Genomic DNA, 6,030 nt, shown 5'->3' on the forward strand with positions numbered 1-6,030 from the left:
CCTCTCGCGCCCATCGGCTGTCTTTCAGCCGCGGCTGATCGGGTCGCCGGTGCCGAGGAGGACGGCACGGCGGCGGGACTGCGGCGCCGGCGGGGGGCTCGGAGCGCGAGGCCGCGGGAGGGAGCTGGGCATTCCCGAGGACCGGGAGCGGTGGGACGGGGGAGACGCGGCCGGGCCAGGGAAAACAGCCATTGAGGGAAATGCCGCTTAACCAGTTATTAACTGCTCCAGCCCGGAGCATCGCAGCGAGGATTTCACACGAATATCTCGCTGAACAGCCGTCAGTGCAAGCAGCTCGTGCAGGAGCCATATCGCTCCAGCTGGCGGACGGAAAACAGAAAAAGTACAAAAAGTCACGTATTGAGGGAATTTTCTCGAAAGAAAAGCCCACCATGCTATGTTTACTTTAAAAAAATTATAGCCTCCTGCCGCCTTTTCCTTCCTCTTCCTTGTATTTTGGAGTGGGGGAGGGGTTTTAAATACCGTTAAGGTCTTCATTATGTGATCTGTTTTGTTTATTTGCTTTTCTTTTGCATAGCACAATAATTATGTAATGTTCCCTGGGACTAAGTGAATAAAGAATATTATTTTCGACACACAAAAAATATCACAGTAAGTTTCAGAATGTGGAACAAATCTACTTATCTGCCTTGGTGAACATTTGAGATGTATATTCTATTTTTTATTAAGAACTGAAACAAAAATGTATATTTTGTTAAAGACTCTATCTGTCCTTATGCAACCCAACTATTAGTGGACTTAAATCTTTTTAACAAAATTAATAGCATTTGCCATCTAAGAAGACTACACGTTTTTTATTCCCATTGTTATTTCTATGCAACTATACCACAAATTTTCAGTATTAGCTGGAAACAGGAAGTAGTCTTAACAATGCTATCAGGGAGCCAATGCAGTGTATGCATTTTCATTTTACAGATAAAGAAAGTGTAGTTGGCTAATGCCTTTACTAGCCAGAAAAAAACAAAACAAAACCCTGTAACATAGCTGTTGCATTTTAAATCACTTATCTTCTATTGCTGAATGCAGCAATAACTTAAAGCTCAGAAAACTAAAGACACGATAACTTCATAACAATATTATTTATTTTCTGAAAATATATTTTTCACTGTGAGTAGGGACAGAATATGGGATTTGGAGACAATCATGGGAGATATTTTATATCTGTTCATGTTTAGGCCAACCAGACTCTGTATCCTCCTTATATTTAGCAAACAGTTTTGAAGTTTATCATTCTAAGAAAAGAAATCTCTTTATGTTCAAACATTCACGGACAATGAGTTCAGAGCATAGAAACATAATCCAGGTTAATAACACCTGAACCATACTAAACATCACTTGGAAAGCAAACAACAGAACCTTGCATATGCTTTAAATGTTATGCCTAAGAGGACGTTTTCAATGTGCTCACATGATTTTGGCTTTATTTCAACCTTTAGCATAAACATGGATATAATATGTCATGGAAATGACCTGACTTCAAGGTTATCTGCTGTTAAAGCAGTTCTCAATATAAAGGGCATTCATTTTAAGTAAGAGGAGTTCTAAATTAATTTAGCAAAGCATTTCAACTTTTAAAGAAGAACTTGATCCCTCTAACTATAAAAGTACAATAAAAATAAGCTTAAAAGTGTGCAAAATAAAGCGTGTGAAAGCTTTTATAGTACAGATAAACCACTGAATTGCTTTAAAAGACAGTTATAAGCATTTAAGCTATAAAGGAAATGAAGAAAGGAGGGAAGAAAGAAACGAAGAAGAAAGATAAAATTGGAAAAGCCTTTTGTTCTGCTTATGAAAAGTGCCTGATAGGTGTTTTAGTTTTGCCAATGTAGACCAACATTTTCCCTTAAATATCTGTTATATCATCTCAAGGACTGTAAATAGTGCTAATAAACATATATGCATTATCTTCTGTAGGCCATTTGCATTGTTCAAGACAAACTGTCTCTATGTTAGTTTGAAATGAGAAAATTTAATTAAGAAGCAAATGTATTCGGCATATTACATGACACAGTTCTGAGACTAAGTCCAATTTTTTTTATAAGTCCTTGTAAAACACCATACTCTCCTACAAGATTTGAGGTAAATTATCAGGAAAGACAATTTGTCTGCATTCAAATATAGGAGAAATATTTCCTGCCCATTTCTCTTTTGACAAAATGATTGCTGATGCCTTATCCTATTAAAAAAACTGCAAATCTCTTCTTGGAAAATACCTATTGATAGTGCTCCAAAAATCAAATTCTACCATCTCACTTTTTGATTGTTTTCCTTCCCTTTTAATTAGCTTTTGGTCATTATTTCGCTTCCTAAAAATTCAGACATTCCCCCACTAAAACTTAAAATAGGAATGTTTATCTGAATATGCTCTTTCCTCGGGCATGACACAATCTGTTGGAGATCATCCCTTTGTGTCCCGGTGGTATCTTATATAGATTACATTTATTCATTTTTTACATCTTCAAACATGGTTAACTTACTCTTCAAACACTGTTTCTTTGTGATGTCTGCAGTCTTCCACGTAGACTTTCAGAGCTATTGATCCACCTAAGAGCTAAACTGGAGAGGGGGAGGGTCTTCCTGTTTTGTGGCTATTTCCTTTTCTCCTAAGGTTTTGGGGACATTTTTCCATCACCTTATTTCACTTCCATAGGCTCATGAGAGAATGGCTTTCCACATCACACTTTCAAAATCTGTCCTAAGTTGAGGCGTAAGTGCCAAATGTAAACTTTAAAATTTTTTCATAAGTAACCAGAAGATACAAAATTAGATATTTCCTTTAGAAATAACTTTTAAAATAATCATCTAAAGAATTGGAAGACGATCCTCACTGGGTTAGATGCGCTGTTCCTGTCCATGCCCTTCGATGTTGGAGCAATATAAAAAATATCCACAAAGAAATTCTATTTCAATTGGAGAAAATAAGAGTGCAGGAGAAAGCTGCTAACTCATACTAACCAAAGATGAGCTTTTCCAATTTGCTTTCCACTGAATTATACCAGCCAATGCTTTGGACTGCTGGATTTATCAGTCTCTCTGTAACACAGTTTCAAAGACACGAGAGAATCCCTCATGTGATAATGATGGAAGAAGCAACATGAATAATCCCTCTTTCCACATGTGTATAATGTCTTCACAGCATGTGTGAATTTCAGAGTTAGAACAGAGTTTAATAAGCAACTAATACAAACCACCCATTCTACATATAAGGAACCCGTTATAACTAGTCACTTGCGTCACAGAAGCAAATCGATACTTTATTTCTTCCAGATCCCGAGACCTAAAATGCTTTAAAGGTAGGATAAAACATTAAGTATCTTGACGTAAGTAAATAAAAGTTGCTGTTTACTAAGAAAAAAAATGCCACATAAAATTAATTGCACCCAAACTCTTCCTTAGACACTGATAAACAAGTCTCTTAGGGTTCCAGACTCTCAGATAGTCCCCTCATCTCAACACAACTTGTGGTTTTCTCATAGCTTGTGTTTCATAAAGTAAACAATTTGTAGAGCGAGAATCGCTGCTGTCCACTGGAAGTGTCAATCATTTTAAAGAGGCAGGTGACCTATATGGACACTAACTGGCCATTACATGGCCACTGTTGATCTTAACCTTCCAGGTGGTGTTTCTCCCTTTATCGCCTCCTTTTATACATGACTACAATGTAAATTACTTACATCTGGCTTTCATTCTGCGGAACTCGATGAAACTTTGTCATTGAAGTTCACAAAGTTAGACCTCAAATTATTCATGAGGTCATGTTATGTCATTTTAAATCATAACGTCTGGCCTAGAGGCGACCTCCAGGAAAGGCAAAACAATCTGCTTAGATGCCCTCCACAAAGCTCGTGGCCACTTACGTTCATTTTTTTTTCTCTTAGGAGAAATTAAAATGGGCTCATGATCAAGACTAGGCTGTGCCTGTCAGTTTCTTCATTAGCTTCACAGTTAGCATCAATACTACGTATCCATCCTTTTGCGAAAACAATCTTCAGGTAGAGGGCACCAGGTAAGAAAAGCTGAGGATATTGTGGCTGAATCTGCTGTCTCAGGAACGCTTCTTCCTGCTTCAGAATTATGTTGCAGTTAAACCTCAGGATTTGTGATATTTAATAATTTCAATATATGTGTTTCTCATTAAAAATTCTGTTATGGATTTTTAGCATGAATAACCAAGTAACCGCCTTCATATCTACTTTTGTGCAGCAGATAATTATTTAGGGAAAGAAAACAAAACTATGAGAAAAGGCGCCATTTTTGATAAAGTCTATAATTTCTAAGCTTGCCTATGTTTATATACCTCTATTTACAGTTTGAATGAATGTAAATAATCACTCAAAATAACGCTTTTTTTGAAAATCTTTCAAGAAACCAAACAAGTTATAAACATTTAGCTAGTCTTACACTTTTAAATATGCACATTCCCAACTAAAAATGGTTTCTGAGTTCTACCAACGTGGGTTCAAATTTCCTCTCAGTATTTATTGTTTATATGTTCTTAAGCAAGTGACTTACCCTTCCTAGACCTCACCCACTTTTCCTGTAAATAAGAGTTCCTGTTTTGTATTTTGTGCAGATACAGTGAGATAATGCATGCAAATTCTTGATCAGAGTGTCAGTGTATAGTAGTGTTCAATACAATCTAACTAACTTTTATCATCATTTATCATTGTCTATGACGCATGAACCTGAGGCTTTGCAAAATTAAGATGGAATGGAAAGGGAAGTCTCATTGAACCTTATAGTGATATTTTTAGGAGGATGCATGGGAATATTCTGAGCTTCTCCTGAGGCAAACTGTGGTAAGTATACTCTGTGGGTATTGAGGAATTAAGAACTAACATTGGAAAGAAAAACGAATCAGTTCAAAACAAGTAGACTACATAAAGAATACACTAGGGCCTTGAGGCTGTATTTATGGGATATGTGTGAGAAGAGGGGCAAGGCAGCAGTCTGGAGTTCTATATTTGATTCAGCAGTGTTCTGGCAGAGTTATTTCGGGAAAATAGTAGGTATGGAGCTTCCACCCATCCGAAAGTAAACTGAGCCAGATATGTTATTCACTGGCGATTCAGTGATTCTTTATGATAATAAACTTGACTGGAGTTAATCGGGTCACAGTAGGAAGGGCTCAGTGACTTAGGTAAGGAATCCTAGTCATCACAGAGCTCTGTGTATCCCCTGGGCTCTTAGAAACCTGAGAATTAGGGGAGCATCATGGAAATCCTAGGTTGGTTAAAAAATGTGACACCACTAGAATGGTCTTGGGTCATGTCAATTGCCCCATCGTAATTATTAATAGCATGCACTTTTATTATGCTTTCAAAAACTGTGCCCTTTGGATGGTAAAGGACAGAACTACCCTAGCTAAAGAGTAATATGAAGACCTTAGATCTGATATCGAGTTAAGAATCATGACTGGGTAACTGGGAAGGTGCAAGATGAAAGATCGTTTAAGAGTCTTATAAATGGTCAGAATTTAGTTGGGAGGTTATTTGAGGTTAGATAAAAGAAAATTTTGATCCCAAGTCAGAGTGTTCTAAATTCGGAGAGTAGGAGTCGGCTCACATTCTCTTTGGAGATACCTATAGGTCCTGTGGGAGTAACCCCAATGGCTGGGCTGAATCATCAATTAGTCTTGGTAATTGCTAAGATTGGGCAAAGACACTTTAGATTTAAGGAAACATGGGTACGGGAAACTATACTCTGGAAACTGCACTGCAGTTTAAGAAGGAGGAAGAAAAAGATAAAGTAAGTCTTCAGAATTTCCTGGGATTTGTGCTGTATTTGGAGGGCTTGGTTACTAATTGTAAAAATCATGTTTGCTGCTCCATAGTGAGAGTGGTTAATGTGTATGTTGTGTGCATGTGTGCACGTGCACGGGCATGGTGTGCTGTAATGGTGAATTTCAGGGATGTGATAGAACTGGGGAGAAGGGAGTAAATGTAAGATTAAAGGGAAAACTGTAGCTGGCACTAATTTAGTTGCAATCTTTTATCCAGGCAATGTGAC

Source organism: Aotus nancymaae, unplaced genomic scaffold (assembly GCF_030222135.1).
Source record: "Aotus nancymaae isolate 86718 unplaced genomic scaffold, 86718_ANA_hifiasm-v0.15.2.pri h1tg000065l, whole genome shotgun sequence".
Classification (NCBI taxonomy): Eukaryota; Metazoa; Chordata; class Mammalia; order Primates; family Aotidae; genus Aotus; species Aotus nancymaae.